Genomic DNA, 18,341 nt, shown 5'->3' on the forward strand with positions numbered 1-18,341 from the left:
CAATGTGCTTGGGTTAATGAAATGAAATCCTGTTTCGGGGAGGGGGAGAACTGGAAGGAATCTGGTCAAACAGTCTCTGGTTCCGAGTGAGTTCTGCAAGTCGGGGCTGCGCGAGATGGGGCACTCGCTGATCAGGGATGCAGGCAGGGCCGTCGGAATGTTCCCAGAGGCCATAATCCCATTATAGAGCCAGGCTCGAGGCCCTGTCCAAAAGCATCACTCAGGCATTGGAGAAAGGTTCAATGCAGTGTGTACTAATCTAGCATAGTGCTTCTCATTGTTATTAATTGACGGCCTGGCCCTTTAACTACAATAAGCTATGACAGCTGCTTTTATCAATCTTTCTGAGAAAGTCAAAGAAAATATTTCCCGATTCAGACCAGAAGAATCATTCAGGCTCCCACATCCCGAAGCTGCTTATGGGCAAATGGGTTGAAATTCCTAAGTGGTTCACTCACCCTATATTGACACAAACATTTCCCTAGAGATTCAAGTGGTACAAGTTACTGTGGTCCCAGTTCAGCAAAGCATTTAAGCATGTGCTTTAAGTGACGGTGCCGTTCTCATATATAATACTGCTGTAACAGAGAATGCCATGCTGGGCTTTGTTTTTTAATTTAGAAAAATTCCTTCTGCGTAAAATATGGACATCTTTAATATATTGGTTGGGGTAAATCAGGGGAAGTCACTGGAATGATGCACTCAGGGTTTTAAATGTTGTGCATAGAATAGACTGCCACTCAATGGAGTCCTATATTTTTGTTTACATCATAAAGGCCAGATTCTGATCTCACACTGGTGCAACTCCATTGACTTCTGTGGAGTTAATCTTGATTTACCCCTGTTTTAAATGATCAGAATAATGCCCTAAATGTTCAATGAATGCACAGTCAGAGAAAACTTGAGTGTGTGGGACTCAACTCTTTTGATATTGTGTAGTTAGAAAGTTTGTGGTCTTGGGGAATCAACACCAACAATTCTCCTCCTCCCTTTTGTAGGTTATTGGTCTTTTAATTGTTATGATCTCAGTTGGCTCAAGTATAAATCCTAGGTCCCACCTCTGCTCCCGGGGTATTGATTTTGATGAGACAGTTATGACCAGGGAATTTTAAAATTTTATATCCAGGACTGCTGCATATGAGATGGCAACCATGGAGCCAGATTCACTTTTATTGAAATGCCACCAGCCAGATGTTTCCAATCACCTCCCATATGTAGGTCATTGAAATGTGGTGAGCATTTTGCCAAGTGTGTGACTCGGCAGTGACTTTTAGCCAGCCTATCCAGATATAAGTTTGTTTTTTAAATTAGGTTGGACGATGTAAAATGACGAACTCCTTTTTTAATAGTGATGTGTCAGAAAACTCTCTTTGTTGATGGTTGTCTTGGGAAATAATCAGGCTCATTTATTATTAAAGACCCCCAACAGTGTCCAGACGTGTATAAAGACAAGGGGTGGGATTTTCAAGACCCTGTGCCTGGATGGAGTCCCGTTGACGTCCGTTTGGCTGCGTCTGGGTGTTTACACCAGTCACGGTGCAGTGCTGGGCCCTAATTGGACAAGTACAAAGCACGGATGGGGAAGAAAAGGATAAGCAGCATGGCGACTTAGCACTCACCGTATTTCACCTGTGTTGGGATTTTTGTGTCTTTTTGTATTTTCTTTATATTTATTTGGTGAGGGAGCAGGGTCCATGGACCTTTTGGAATAGGGTATTTTAAGGAGTGACTTGGAGGACAATAGGGATGAGTTAGTGGGTCAAGGAAGTCCCAGGACTAAGAAGCCACAGGGAAGAAAGTACAATAATGATTAACACAACCGTCACAGTGCAACCTTCCTTTCCAGCCAGGACACACTGGCTATTTATTATTTATTTGCAGTAGCATCCTAGTGGCACCTTCAAAATGCTTAGGGACAGTCCTGCTTTCAGGAGGTCACAATCCAAGGATAGGCAAGTGAGCAGGGGATGGGAAGCAATCACTGGCAGTTGACATACAAGCCAATGTGATCCACTGAAAGCGGCATGACATACATGGGGACTGCCACGGACTTTGGGTGAAATCATCAGTGGAGCCTGGGTTTCCCCATGTGGACAAGCATGGGGCAGCGTGGGAGAACGTGTGGAGGTGATTGTGAGAAGTTGGCACGCCAGGCTGGGATCAATGGTAGGGTGAGAGATGGATGCTGGGGAGCAGGGCACAAGGGGGGAATTTGACAAGGGAGGATTGGAGGGAAGAGTGGAGTTAAACACATCTTTGAAATGTGTGACAAGAAGCTTTAACTTGATGTGATTTCACCCCCTTCCATTTTGCAGGTGCAATACCTGCTTCCCTGCGGATGGGGAGATGGCTCCCAGCAGTGGCCAGATTGCTGTTTAGCATGGAGGTTGCTAATAAGCACGCCCCACTATTTATTTATTCCATGTATTCCCCCCCACACACAAACACACACCATGCTTTCCTTTTTCAGTCCTCAGCGTAGGTAACGTTGAGCTCAAATGTCCCCGAAGTCTGGGGGAGTGGCTGCATTGGCTGTACGAGCTGGAGCCCATCTCTGATTTTATAGCAGCAAGAGTGATGTGCTGCTATGCAATCTGCAGAGCCTAGCATGGCCCAGGCTGTTGCTGTCTGCTCCCTCAGACGCATTGGGCTAGATCATCAGCTGGTGTGAACTGGCGGTGCTCCTCTCAGGCACTGACGATGCTCTTAACGTCTGTTTGCGCCAGCTGGGGATCCGGCCCTTAGTCCCTGCGGTACACTGGCATTGACGTAGGAGGCTGGGACAGGTCAGTGTTCATAACGTTTCAGGCAGAACTCTAAAGTAACGCATCTTTCCCGTTCTAATAAAAGCCTGTCACATTAAAGTGACTGGCCGGAGAGGGCTGGATATGCCCCTGGCTCTAGTGCCATGCATGGGATGCATTGTGTCTGGGAATGAGAGTAACCCAGATAACTAGCTGGTGCATGCCCCCCGGGCGGTACTAGTGTGTGTGACAGAGGGACCGCAGAAAATGCCATCCAGCAAGTCTGCAATCTGACATTGGGGCCGATCCTGCCCCTCCTATCCCAATGCCTGGGCACCCTCAAATACAGGGGGTTTATATGGAGGGCTGGAGATGGCCAGAGATGGGGGACCTGCAGAGGGGTTCCTATTGCTCCCCTCCCTCTGAGCTCTCCCAGCCCATTAGGGCACCTGTGTGTGGTGCTGTACAGCTGGGATTGTGGGGTGGGGTTGGTAGATCTGCTGTTGCCCCCCCACACACCCCCCGCAGCCAATTGCAGCACTCTGAGGCAACAGGCTGCCTGTAACAGGGTGGCCTGCCCCTTTAAGGGCCAGGGGGTCAGTTCAATTACTGGACCCAGCTGGGGCAGGTGATCCCGGGAAGGGCCAGGAGAGCTCGGGGGAGGGGAGCTGTAGGGGGCTGCTGGGACTGTCGCTGGGGTGGACAGAGGCACAGAGCGAAAGGCCTCTGGGCCCTGCAGCCAGTGCCGGGCAGGGGAATGGCTTTGGTTTGTGTTACCCTGAGTCTTTTGTTTGAATTAATACATTGTGCTTCAAGGGAGAAGGGCTGGAAAGAGACCTGGGTGTGGCATTAGCCCTTCCTTGGATGGAGAGACAGGCCAGCAGCCTGCATGTGGTGGAGAATGCAGGCAGGCAGGCAATCAGCCCCTGGAACAGAGGGAAACTGAGGCAGCAGAAGGAGTAGGCAGCGGAGGAGAAAAAGCAGTTACTGAAAAGCCTGGGGCAGACTTGGCAGCAGACGGGGTTTGTCTGGTGTCTGCCCAACAAGAGCAGACCCAGACACGGGGGGAAGCCACAGAAGCGGCCGGAAGCACAGTTTGCCGCTCAACAGCGGCGACAGGAGCAGTTCCTGAAGCCAATGGGCTCCTGGGAGGCCCGCGGGTCCTGGAGAGGGGAGCTCAGGCAGGCCTGGCCCTGAGCTGGTGTCGGTGAAGTTGGGCCCATAAACTGACCCTGAGGCATTTTTCCATATGTTTGAGTGAGTGGCCAGTGCTCCTGGCTGGGGGAGTTGAGGTGGGCCACCAGGATGGCCTTGAGCAGTGAGCAGTCCGGCTCATACTCTGAGGTAGAAGCTGCCATGTTAGCCCGCGGGGGATCGACTCCGGAGATGTTCCCTCACCAGCTCCATGTCCAGCCATTCCCACGGGGAGCAGAGCACGCCTGCGTGTACTGGCCCAGTTTTTGCTGGACCTTGCACCGGCCATAAGGGAGCAACAACTGGTCTGGGGTGAAGGACGCGAATGATGAGTAGCAGCCCTTGGTGCTGGAGGACGAGATGATGGCGCTTCGCACTGAAATCCCCCTACGGAGCTGGGCATGGTAGAGAAGGATGAGACACTGGAGACCTGGAGGGCGAGGTGCCCACCCGAAGAGGGTGAAGACTGTGCCCTGGTGAGGGATTAGACTCTAGAACTTGTTGAGGTGTGGGAGCTGTGTCAGAGGGTGGGTTGTAGCTTTAAGGGCTAGGGATCAAGCAGCCCTGTTCCATTATCAGAACCAGCTGGGTGGAAGGCAGGTGGTACCTATAAAGGCTGAGACAGGGAGCTCAGCTGGAGCAGAGGGGCAGGTGGCAGTTTTTTGTTTGAACTGATACACGCTGCCCTGAGGGAAGGGCCTGACAGAAACTTGGGCATGGGATTTTTCTTCAGCCTGCCACATTGTGGTTTCAGGGAGGTGAGTCATCAGCGTAATTCTGTATTAACTTCTAGAAGATGGTCTTTAAACAACATACAGAAAGACTGCTTTCCTGTTCAGTTCGGTAGGGTTTTTCCATAAGGTCCTGGGGTATGGAAGAGAATTTTGCCTGTTGTTTATTGTCTTTTTTCTTTTAAATGATGGATTTTCTTTCTCAGTTTAAAACAATGACTATATTTACATGACTTACGTCTATTCTCTTCTAAGTCTGTCATTATTTGATTGGAAATAACTTTCCACCAAATATCTCTGCCCCGTTATCCTGTACAGAAGATGCCATCCATAAGTTCTTGCAGTGGTTTTTACCTCACGTTAAATAAATTATAGCAAACCAGTGTGAGAAACAAAAAACACAGAAGTGACATAGTAGTAGCAGAGTGGTACCTTACCCTTTGAGAAACCCATTTGGATGGCAATGGTGGTGTGTAGTAATCCCGTGTCTGTCTTGTCTCAGTCACATGCCTGGTCAAAAGATGTAGCAAACAGACATATGGGACTGAAATATGTAGGTACCAAAGCCCCTTGAATACAGTTTCTGTAGGACCCCATTATGGATGACCCATTTGCTCCCATTCCTGAGGGATAGTTAATTAAACAGCAGAAAGATACGGGGTCTTTTTGGTTTTCTGTTTTGTTTTTTACTTCCAATTACATAGCTGATCCCATCAAATCTTGTGGGGTAATTTAAAATGACATCTTAAATGGTACAAGACCCACAGAATAAGATAAAACTAGTCTCAGTCTGGACTCTAGGAACCAGTTTCCCAGTCATCGTGGGTTTATACACTGAGTGTCCAATAAAAACCACGAATCATTTCTACCCTGATGCCTACGGCTTTCATCACTTAGTGCTTGGCACATCCACAGCTTCACTTGCCATGCTCTAAGACTCCGTATAGATGAGCCCGCAGAGTAAGCAACACGACAGAGCGATGGTTTTGTTTGTGTGGTGTTGGCTGTGTTCAAGACCATCTCATTGGTACACAGGGCCACGGGGTGACTGTGCCTTTGAGGAGGACCCTATCTTGTGTGATACACCCCCCTTTTGGCATCTGTGCCAATCTCTCTTGCCCAGTTTTTAAAAGCCCAAGTGTCTCAGGAGTGAGTGGAAAGGTGTTTTGAGTGACACTGTGGCCTTGTGTTCGTTCCCTTTCCTTCTCCTTTGGGGATTACCCCACTGCTGTGTTTCATCTCTTTGCAGTTCAAAATATTGTTTTTTTTCATTGTATTTTAATCACCTTTTCTCCAGCTGCACAGCAGCTCATGGAGGAGAGCGGCGTTTAAGCAGAACAATAACTAGGCATAATTTACATTGAGCTTTTCCTATACATAGCTGGGGAGTTGTTGGATCTCAGGTTTACAAATACAGTGACCCTGATAATGGTTCTACTTCCGTGTTTCATATGGGAACAGTTTCTGGTGGGACAGTCCGTTTCCACCTGGCAATCGGCTCCAGTGTCTTGCAGGTCGGGAGTGTAACTTACAGACTGGTCTCATTACAACTTGCAGGGAAATTTATTGTGTCTTTTTTCATGTGGTCAGCATGTTTGTCCTGGTCTGTCTTCCAGGGAGCTGAGACAAAACAGGTCTCCAATAGCTTACAGTGTGTGGGTGTGTGCTAGACAGATGGATTGGCCTTGGTTCTATCCCTATGAAAGCAGAGACTCATGGGGCTTAGGTGCCAGATCAGAATCGCAGAGGGTCTTTCACCCGGTTCCTCTCCTCCCCCAGCCCCGGCGGGGCTGTGTAGCAATTTCCCTCAGCTGCTGGATCAGGGAGTAGCTGGCAGTTCTCTTCACTACAGAACTGGGTCAGGTGTGTTCTCGGCACTGCTGTGGTGAGCCCGTTACTGTGGAGAAGCCGGGAGTTATCTTCGTGGGGAGTGGCAGGAGGTCCCTAGTGACTCTCGGCCACCCGCCAGCACACTGTACCTCTTGTTCGGCCAGCGCCTGCGTGGGGCAGTGTGTTCAGAGCCAGGTAGGGAAGAAACTCCGGGACCTTGGAATTGCCTCCAACGAGCAGTAGCAGAATAGGCTCCGGAGCAAGCCCCGTTGTTTAATGAATAAGAGGCTACGGACCAAATTCTCTAGTCCCGCAGGCCGCTCTGTGTTCATGCAGTGCAAAGTGGTTGTAAGCCAGCTGGGAATTCGCAGTGGAGACTCTCCTGGTGGCATTACCCACCCACCTGCATGTTGGACAGGCTGGGCATGGCCCCAACCCTCCACTGGCATAAGGGGCCTTGTGCCAGCCGTGTAAATTAGAGCAGGACCCCACTTACACAGGGGCCAGGGTCTCTGATAGGGAGGGTGCAGAAGTGGAGCCTGCAGGGAGAGAGAACGTAGCTTCTCAATCTCTCTGTCGCTCCTGATTCAGAGTTTAAGGTCAGAAGGGACCATTAGATCATCTCATCGGACTTGCTGTGAAACACAGGCCACCAAGTTCCACCCTGTATTGAGCCCAATCACGTTTGTGTTTGACTGAATCATAAATGCCACCACATCCCTGGGGAGTTCATGCCAGTGGTTAATCTTGCTCACTGCTCAGTGTGCCTCTATTTCCTGCCTAGTCCCCTTGCAGTACCAGTGTTGCCTGCTCTCCCCCATCCTCAGCAATTCAACCTTCTGCCCACATCTCACGGGGCTGGGTGGCTGCTGGCTGTGTAGCAACACAACTGGAGGTGTCCTACCAGGGACATCCTCTTTCCCCGTCCGACCACAGCTGAAGCTGTTCTACCAGCATCCTTCCTCCCCCCAACCACAGCTGGAGCTGTTCTACCAGCATCCTTCCTCCCCCCATCTCCCAACCACAGCTGGAGCTGTTCTACCAGGGACTTCCACTGCCCCCATCCCCACCACTACAGCATCCTCTAGCGATACCTTGGCTGGGGGGAGGGAGATGGGAGCTATGCAGAAAAGAAAACACAGCCAGGACTTGTTACCCTGCCCAGATCAGGTCCAGGGAACTGGAGGGGGTGGTGTGCATCCCATTGGCCCACTCTCTCTCCACCCCATCCCCTGGCACAGACCCCCTACCCTGTGTAGATTCCAGGGGCGGGGGTGGGATGGGGTGATTACACTCCCATATGTGACGCGAGTGTGAGATCAGCGCGTGGCTCCCCTGCCTCGCACGGTGTCTAGCTTCTGCCCAGATGTGGCGGTGTGCTCACAATAATGGTGATGCGTTAAGGTCGTGTCTTAAACCCATGGCCTTTACACTCTGAATATATTTCTGAAGTAACCCCTATGCCAGCACTGTGCCCCCGGGGTCTGTGTGCCCTGCTGGGTGATGGGCAGTATTACCTTATCCCAAGCAGTGGAAGGGTTTCAAGGAGAGGCCAGAGAAGCTGAGACATTCTAGACTCTGGAACTGAAAGTCTTAATGTGACGGCCGCCATCTTGGCTGGCTCACTGGGGTTTGAGGCCTCCAGAGCGAAACTTGTGAATCTGTCCGCCTTGAGCTCAAGAGGCTCGGCTCTCTAGCCTGGGTGGTAACAGACCCATGTTCTCTGGCTGGGCACAGAGGGGACCTGTAATAAACACTGACTGGTGGGTTGTTACAGAAACACTTTAAAGTCTGTGCTGGTTTTTCCCCAGAGTTCTCTGGATGCCGCTTTCCTCTCTGCTGTTTGTGTCCCGCCCTGAAGGATGGGGATAGCGGGTTATGACGAGAGCACCGGCTGGGGAGGTGGGTTCAGAAAGACTGAATTGAAATGAAAAACGATATTGTCTTGTTGGTATCTCTCATCACCATCATTTGTTTGGGTAGGGCCAGTCCTCTCCTATCGCTAAAGCACCCATTGCAACTTGCCTGTAAAGTCTCATGGTTCTGTGCCTCTGAGTCACTTCTGCACTCTCTGTGATTGGGTTTCTCTCAATCATATCGGTCACTGTGTATAGCTCTTAATAGCTCTCCGCTTTGCCCACATCTGTGTGTGCCCATCTAATTGGTTCCGTGTGGCTGTGGGGATCAATACTTTTTTGACAGAGAGACAAGAATTTGTTGAACCACAACACCTCAGCATGCAAATCAGCTGCTTTACCAGAAGCCAGTCTGCTGTTTCTAATGTCATCCCACGGATGACTTCAGAAAAATGGATTTTAAATTGATGCATCATTTCCACGGGACTTGGCTCATTAGAGATTGGCCCAAACCAGAGCTGCCCTCCCCTGGATTCTAGGGAAAGTTTAGAAGTGGATTCAAACTCCATTTCTTGTGCTTATCTCCGTATAAACAAATGGCATACCATCCCCGTGCTGACCACAATGAGCAGTAAAGTAAGTTCACTCTGCATTCCCATGGAGTCCCCCGAGGCCTAACGAAATGTGCCCCGCAGTCTGTCCTGATGCTGCAAACACCAGCCAGATTTAGATTTGGGAGCCGTCTGCTGGTGCCCATGACCAATTGCCATCTCGCTGCTCCAGCAGGGGTGTATTGAGCTTAACAAAGAGATTCAGCCATTGGCCATGCAAATGGAACGTCATTGACTTAAATGAGCCAAGTGCTACCTTTGGTTTTAGGTGGGGGCCTCCCATTGAAATGAGTGGGAACTTGTCAGGACACAACTGCAATTTAGCACTCACCTGCCATGATGGCTAGGTAGCCACTATTGAGTGTCTGCTGATTACACGCCTCTTAATTGTCTCTCTGTTCCCTGGTGTGGCCCCTTTCCCTCCCAGGTTGGCTTGTTGTATGTTTATATTGTAAATTTATTGAAGTAGGGGCAGTTTTCTCATTATGTCTGTACGGGGCCAAGCAACCTGGCTATGTCTACACAGGCTGCGGCAGCAAGTCTCCTAGCCTGGGTCTACGGGGTCATGAGTTTCACGCGAGTGCTCTAAAAATAGCTGTGTGCGCAGCACTTTGCTGTTGTGACTCCTGCTCTCCAGCCCGAGTTACAACACCAAAGTGCTGTCTACTCAGCTGTTTTTTGAGCACGAGCACAAGCCCTGCAAGTCCAAGTCTATCGACCCGGTCTGAGATGCTCGCGCTCATGGGCTGTGTAGATGCACTCTATGGGGCTCTCGTCTCTGAATAGGACCTTTAAGAGCTACCGTAATAAAAATCACAGCATTTGGCCCTTGATCAATGCCAAGGAACAGAGAGAGTGTGTGTGTGTGTGTGTGTGTGGGGAATTCACTGTGAAATGTTCATATCATCCGGTAGCGAATGGAAGACCAGGGAGAGCCACACATGATGGGTAGCTTTTCAAGAAGTAATAGAAGGAGGATGGAACATGAATTTCAAATGAAAAGAAATGGTAGTAAAGAAGATGTGGTGAAGTCAGATAAATCTAGAATTGTTTCAAAAGGTAAGGCAGCTGCTAAAGGAAAGAGAAATGAAGGGGGATTTCAATGCCTTGAAACAACATGCAGTAGCATTTGTAGAGTCTGCGCAAGACCCTGAGTTCCTCTTTCATCATTTTTCTTATGAAGAGCAATGTCAAACTTATAAGAAAAACCACAAAAAAAAGCTCCTCAAAAGCTTGGAAGCATTAAGGGGAAAATGAAGAAACAAGAACATTTCTGTAGCACTGAACAAAAACTAGAATGAAGAAATTGACAGGGAGAAAATAAGTCTAACAATGGGAATATTTTATGTAGTGATATGTTTTAGTATGGCACATGGCCTCTTCTCTTAACAGTACAAAGTCTCTTCTTGTATCCCTGTTGTTTGGACAGCAGTGTAGCAAGTATCAAGTAGTAGAAAATCGCTTAGGAACTGAACGTGTGAATTGCAAAGTGGTGCGGTGCCGTGTTGCACATCTGGGTAGCAGAAACATTTCTAGAAAGGAAGTGAAATTCAAAGAAGCACCTTTGGGCATTGTAACTTCAGAACGATGTTAGTTTAGTAACATGGGTTCCCATTTGTTAAATACTAGTTTTCAAGAAATAGATGGCATAGACTCATAGAAGATTAGAGGTGGAAGAGACCTCAGGAGGTCATCTAGTCCAACTCCCTGCTCAAAGCAGGACCAATCCCCCAATAAATCATGGGAGGGAGGGATAGCTCAGTGGTTTTGAGCATTGACCTGCTAAACCCAGGGTTGTGAGTTCAATCCTTGAGGGGGCCACTTAAGGATCTGGGGCAAAATCAGTACTTGGTCCTGCTAGTGAAGGCAGGGGGCTGGACTCAATGACCTTTCAAGGCCCCTTCCAGTTATAAGAGATAGGATATCTCCATTAATTTTAAATCATTAAAAAGGGGATAGAGAATAGGACTGAAAATATATTATTGCCCTTATATAAATCGATGGTATGCCCACATCTCGAATACTGCGTACAGATGTGGTCTCCTCATCTAAAAAAAGATATACTGGCATTAGAAAAGGTTCAGAAAAGGTCAACTAAAATGATTAGGGGTTTGGAACGGGTCCCATATGAGGAGAGATTAAAGAGGCTAGGACTCTTCAGCTTGGAAAAGAGGAGACTAAGGGGGGATATGATAGAGGTCTATAAAATCATGAGTGATGTGGAGAAACTGGATAAGGAAAAGTTATTTACTTATTTCCATAATACAAGAACTAGGGGTCACCAAATGAAATTAATAGGCAGCAGGTTTAAAACAAATACAAGGAAGTTCTTCTTCACGCAGCGCACAGTCAACTTGTGGAACTCCTTACCTGAGGAGGTTGTGAAGGCTAGGACTATAACAGTGTTTAACAGAGAACTGGATAAATTCATGGTGGTTAAGTCCGTTAATGGATATTAGCCAGAATGGGTAAGGAAGGGTGTCCCTAGCCTCTGTTTGTCAGAGGATGGAGATGGATGGCAGGAGAGAGATCACTTGATCATTGCCTGTTGGGTTCACTCCCTCTGGGGCACCTGGCATTGGCCACTGTCGGTAGACAGGATACTGGGCTAGATGGACCTTTGGTCTGACCCAGTATGGCCGTTCTTATGTTCTTATCCCAGCCAGGGCTTTGGCAAGCTGGGCCTTAAAAACCTCTAAGGAAGGAGATTCCACCACCTGCCTAGGTAACCCCTTCCAATGCTTCACCACCCTCCTAGTGAAAAAGTTTTTCCTAATATCCAACCTAGACCTCCCTCACTGCAACTTGAGACCATTGCTCCTTGTTCTGTCATCAGCTACCACTGAGAACAGCCCAGCTCCATTCTCTTTGGAACCCCCCTTCAGGTAGTTGAAGGCTGCTATCAAATCCCCCCTCATTCTTCTCTTCTGGAGAAGCCCTGTTCCCTCAGCCTCTCCTCGTAAGTCATATGCCCAGCTCTCTAATCATTTTTGTTGCCCTCTACTGGACTTTCTCCAATTTGTCTAAATCCCTTCTGTAGTGGGGGGGGGGAACCAAAACTGGATGCAATACTACAGATGTGGCCTCACTGGTGCCAAATAATCACTTCCCTTGATCTGGCAATGCTCCTACTAATACAGCCCAATATGCCGTTAGCCTTCTTGGCACCAATGGCACACTGCTGACTCATATCCAGCTTCTCATCCACTGTAATCCCCAGGTCCTTTTCCGGAGAACTGCCGCTTAGCGAGTCAGTCCCCAGCCTGTAGCGGTGCATGGGATTCTTCCATCCTAAGTGCAGGACTCTGCACTTGTCCTTGTTGAACCTCAGCAGATTTCTTTTGGCCCAATCCTCTAATTTGTCTAGGTCACTCTGGACCCTATCCCTACCTTCCAGCATATCTACCTCTCCCCTCAGTTTAGTGTCATCTACGAACTTGCTGAGGGTGCAATCCATCCCATCATCCAGATCATTAATGAAGATGTTGAACAAAACCGGCCCCAGGACCAACCTCCACTTGATATCGGCTGCCAACTAGGCATTGAGCCGTTGATCACTACCCATTGAGCCCGACGATCTAGCCAGCTTTCTATCCACCTTATAGTTCATTCATCCAGCCCATACTTCTTTAACTTTCTGGCAAGAATACTATGGGAGTCCGTATCAAAAGCTTTGCTAAAGTCAAGAGATATCTCATCCACTGCTTTCCCCATGTCCACAGGCAGGCAGATCAGTTCTCAAATAAGTACAGTAGATGCATAAAGGGAGAAATTCACCCTTGTGCAGAGGGACCCAATTGTGACGGGGAGTGTACCTTGCACAGGCTCTGAAATGGTTAATGTGGGCCTGAGGGGCCACCAAGGCTATCTGCTGCAGCTGGAGGGTGGGCCAGGCTTAATTCAAGATGAGTCCCAGCTGGGAGAGGAGCTGGGTGGTGAGTTTTAACAGAGGACGTTTGGGGCAGAAGGAGGCTTCAGGGAGAAACTTGACCCTCACTCTGTGGGACTGGAGTGGTGAGACTGGGGAGAGTTCGCTCTGGGATCCTGTCCTGATTAGAGACATCTGCCAGGAGGCCAGGAGAGACATAGCAGCCACCGGTGTAGAGCAGACTACGATGGAAAACCTTGACCAAAGGACAGGAACTGGACCTCCAAGGAGAGACCCTGGCAGGCGTTGAGTCGGGGACCAGAGCAGGGGAAAGTTGAGAGGGGCATAAGGTCAAGCCCCAGGAGGGCAACGGTGGGTTTACATCTCTGTTTTATGGTTTGGGAGTTTGTCAGGGGATCCCAGGGGAGGGTCCTGAGAGAAGGATGAACCTAGCTAGGTTGTGGGGGAGTTGGATTTGTCTTGCGTGCCCCCAAGTTTCACCTCACTTAAAAACTACATGCTTACAGAATCAGACATAAAAAGATAAGTGTCACAGCATACTAGTATTGAAAAATTGCTAACTTTCTCATTGTTACCATATAATTATAAAACAAGTCAATTGAAATATAAATCTTGTACTTACATTTCACTGTATAGTATATAGAGCAGTGTAAACACGTCATTGTCTGGATGAAATTTTAGTTTGTACTGACTTCCCTAGTGCTTTTTATGTCGCCTATTGTAAAACTAGGCAAATATCTAGATGAGTTGATGTACCCCGTGGCAGAGCTCTGCATACCCCCAGAGGTACACATACCCCTGGTTGAGAACCACTGCTCCAGTCCATTTCCTGCCAATTTGTGAGTACTACATTGATTTGCTAGTGCTTTGTCCACTCGCCGTTTAAATCGGGAGATTATTTCACCATTTCGCTTGGGAGACTTGCCTTGAGATCAAGGTGACTTTCCTGGTATTCAGCCTGAATCTTCCTTGTATGTATTTTATCTCATTTCTTCCACCTCTTTTGTGTCCTAAATCTCTCTCCATTCTCTCTACATAAACTCTTCAAACTTTGCTAAGTCTGCACCGAGAGATGCTTAGCCCATATCGATGTGCTTTGCGTTCTTCCTGTACTAATCTCTCCAGGCCTGGGATGATTATTGTTGCTTAAAACACACAGCGAACAGTGTTCAGATATCTAGCGTGATAGAGACAAAGAGCGCGAAGGGACAGGTGGTGAGTTGTGGCTGCTGTCCCTCTTTGGCTGAGGGTTTCACATGTTGTGTTACTTTTGTTACCCTGTTTGACCTGCTTCACCTTTTGCTTGTCTGCCCCATTTACTAATGATGTCTTGTCTGTAAGATTGACAGCTCTTTGGGGTTGGGATTGTCTGACACATGGCACAAAGGGGGCCTGCTTGTGTGTAGGGCACGAGCCCTTGGCTGGTCTGTAGGTGCTGCCGCAATTGAAATGTTTAATCACAAGGAAAATGTCTAAGTGCAGTCGTGGGGAGTAGAGGAGATAAAGCTCCGCCCTGCACTCCCGAGAGCCACTGCCTATGCTGAGAGCATTATCTTAGCCACCGAGCGGGGAGAGAGACAAGCAAGATAAGTGCGGTGTTTGTGGACAAACCGGGCCTGCGAAGCTTCCTGAGGGAGTGGAGGAATCGAACATAGACACATAGAAGAATCCAACCAAAGGTAGTTTAATTTGAGGAGCCAGGGAAGTGGTTTGTATTCAGGTGTCAAACTAGCTGGGGGAGAAACCAGCCAAATGCCAAAGTGTTGGATTTAATAGTTTGACATTCTGAAAAATGTGAGTGACAAATGAAATGAAAGGAGCAATGCTGGTTTCTTGGGGCACCTGAGGTAAAGGTCTGTCAGACGTCACAATGCTAGAAACAGACTAAGGATTAGTAGCTGTCACAATGAAAAATTCCAAATTGGAGAGGGTTAGTGTACAGATGAATATGAGAACCTCCCATGCTAAATGAGACTTTACAGTTACACACAGGATCATACACACAGGATCACGAAACTATCCAGCTCATGGTTTTACACTGCCACCCATCCCTGTAGTATTGGGGCACTTCCCAATTAACTTCAAATGAGCCCCGTAGACCTCAGTGCTAAAGCAAAAGTGTCTTTATGGTGCTCTGCACACAACTAGCAGTTCAGCTTGAAATAAGTGATAAGTGCTGAAAGGTCAAATGCCTGATCTCCTCCTCTGTACCAGTAATTTGGTCTGGGTTGGTTGGTTTGACTCAGAAGCAGGACAGAGAGACAGTGAGGCAGCCTGAAAAATAGTTTATATAAAAATCTGAAATAAACCCTGGGAGCCATAAACTCTTGTAAAGTAATTCGAAAGGCGCTTTCCTGTGCTCTGCTTCACCAGGAGCAGAATCAGGTCCCGAATGGTCGAAGAGGCATTACTAATCTGTAAATGGATTTGGATGGATGGCTAGAGTTCTGCACATATATTAAAAACAGCAAAATGGACATTTGAATCTTAAGCTCGTAGTATTTGTGCATGCAACATTTTCACTTATCTGTGCACTTCAATTGTATTCCAGTATAAAGTATGCATATACATTTAAATGCTAATTTTCAGGGGGAATGGAGTAGAAAAGTATGCATTAAATTTTTGAGCATTTGCTTATGGAATCTGTTCAGTAGCATTTATCTTACTTTGCATGTAATCCCCAGGTCCTTTTCTGAGGAACTGCCGCTTAGCCAGTTGGGATTGGAAAAATGGATATGTCTGTCAAGAATTGTAGCCTCACTTGTAGCCCACCTACAGGGATAAGTGCATCCATTTTCCGACTAGTATGCCATGAAACTGGCAGGCACCAGTGCCATCTATTTGGACTCTGTTCTTGTCAGGTCTTTTGAGCGAAGCAGAGCTGGGCCTCACTGAATAAAACCTACTGTAGATGCTGAAGGGAATGGTGATAGCGAGATGGCATTCTCCTCTGTCAGGAAACAACCAATGCCTCAGTATGGCAATAGAAACACCATGGCGACATTGGGGATCACCCATAATGATTAAACTCTTGAACAGTTGTCATCGTTAAAAATCTCCTGACATTTTCCTAAATGCCCTAGCCAAATTCTATTTGGGCAGTTACATGCCGGGTGAAGTTCCAGCTGGAAGAGGTATTTCTTAACTTCCTGTTAGTGCGTTTATCTCATTTAACACTGCTTCTGCATTGCAGGAACCCCTAAGAACAGTTTGGCTTGGAGAGAAAGCTTAGGGAAAGGTCTGTGTTCTGTTGTGTTAGATACGAGGATGGCCACACCCAGGAGGAAGGTGTTTCTGACTTGATGAAGGCCAATGGGACCTGCTGGGTGCTCAGGACCTTTGCAAATCAGACCACTTTTTACGTGCATTAATTGAGTAAATAAATGTTCATGATAAATTGATGTATTATTATTTAGCATATATTTTGATTTATAAATATAAAATTCAATGTATACATTATATTTGTGTATTATGTATAATCCTATTGAGTGAGAGTATCCGTATACACTGATGAAATCCTACAGGATAGTGTATGTGCAAACAGGAATTATTTTGGGGCAGTTCTGTGGTCTGTGTTATACTGGAGGTCAGACTAGATGATCTCACAATGGTCCCTTCTGGCCTTGGAGTCTGAGTATATCTGTAAAGTTTTCTTTGGAAGAAAAAGACTCTATAAATCTGTTGTTGCTATAATAGTGTCACATTGCAAGAACTGGAGGCCATTATTTTTCTTAGAAATAAGGTTGGTCACAATGAACAACATGTGCCTTATGCTGCAGCGAGATGATGCAGAAATTGTTTTGTGAGAAATAGCACCAAGCTACAACTGGAAGCAAGATGAGGACTCCTAAGGGACAGCACAGAGAGCTAGAAGAATGAGCAGCTAGTGCTTCCAGGCAGCCAAATGGGAACTGCGGAGAGGGTTAATATGGCCTGAATGACACAACAAGAGTGAGGGTGAAATCACACACAGAAAATGAAGATAATTTTTACAAGTATGTGTTGCTGCTTGTGAGTTGTTAGTTTAGAGATGAGCCTTCGCTTTAAGAAGGGTTGCGAATCTGATATCGCTAATGGACACACTGACTTTCTTGGCAGACCATGGCTATGATGTCACTTATTCTATTCTGTTGTACCTCACCATTTGTCATATCTTTATTTCATATACTTGGTTCTAAAACTATGTGGAAATATCACAGTGGAATTACAAAGAAGTCATGATTCCTGAGTCCTATGCGTTTTAAACAAAAATGTTCTCTTAGTTGTCTGTTGCTTTGGTCACCGTTTTGAATTACTTTTTGTGACTTCAGAATCATTGGAATTCTGTGTGTGTTAACAATTTTCTGAAAAAAAGCCAAATATAAGCTTAAAAATGTGGAGGGTAGGGGTGGTGCAGAGGGGCAGGTGGAGATCAACAGAACAAAAGGTCCTTGTAGAAAACCTTTATTTTTTTTTATAATGGAGATATCCCATCTCCTAGAACTGGAAGGGACCTTGAAAGGTCATCGAGTCCAGCCCCCTGCCTTCACTAGCAGGACCAAGTACAGATTTTGCCCCAGATCCCTAAATGGCCCCCTCAAGGATTGAACTCACAACCCTGGGTTTAGCAGGCCAATGCTCAAACCACTGAGCTATCCCTCCTCCATCATGAAATACAGTAGTTCCTTTAAAACTCAATAGCATATTGTACAACCTTAGTTATGGATGGAAAACCAGTTATTGTTTTGTTGGGGCACAGTCTTGAAATTTGCTTCTGGGCATTTTGACCTGCTAATATTTTAGTTTCTCTCTTTCAAGAAGGAGAGGGAGGGAGGTATTTGGGGTGGTAATATTGAAATACGACCCACATTTATAACAAATGCTGCACTAGCAGCACAGCAAAGAGGGAGAAACTGGCAATCTGGTATAGAAAGATTTAGATGCTTTCTGAGTACTAAAGCCGATAGAACACAAATTGAGTTCCATGCAGTAGAAAAGCTAGCATGTCTGAGGACAAAGAACAAAACCCAGGAAGTATCAACTAAAATAAAAGGTGCCTATAGTAGAAATATCTCAATTTGTGTGTCTTAGGTACCACTGTAATGAAATCCAAATTAAATGCTGGACTGCGTGACTAGAGACTGTCTGAAAATCCTGATTGGGGATTACAGAGAGAATATTGCATTTGCACAATTCCCGGCGTAATACCATATTTCTGGGTGTGACTCATTCAGAGCTGTGGAGAATACGTATCAGGTGGAGGATTGGAAGCACACTGATGAAAAGTCAGACTCCTACGGTAATAAGTGCTTCATGGGAGCTGAGGAGTCATTGGGCCCTTCAGGGATTAGCTGATCCCCATGTGGGTTTCACCTGCTCACTGGCCAAATCCAGGAGTTTGTGGGAATCACTCAGAGGTTGCTAAGGAGTAAAGGATTTGGGCTGCTGGGACTCCACTATAGAGTAACTCCTGGCAAGGTACCCTCTCCTCTGGCCTGTGCTCCCAG

The sequence above is a fragment of the Trachemys scripta genome, chromosome 9 (assembly GCF_013100865.1).
Source record: "Trachemys scripta elegans isolate TJP31775 chromosome 9, CAS_Tse_1.0, whole genome shotgun sequence".
NCBI lineage: Eukaryota > Metazoa > Chordata > Testudines > Emydidae > Trachemys > Trachemys scripta.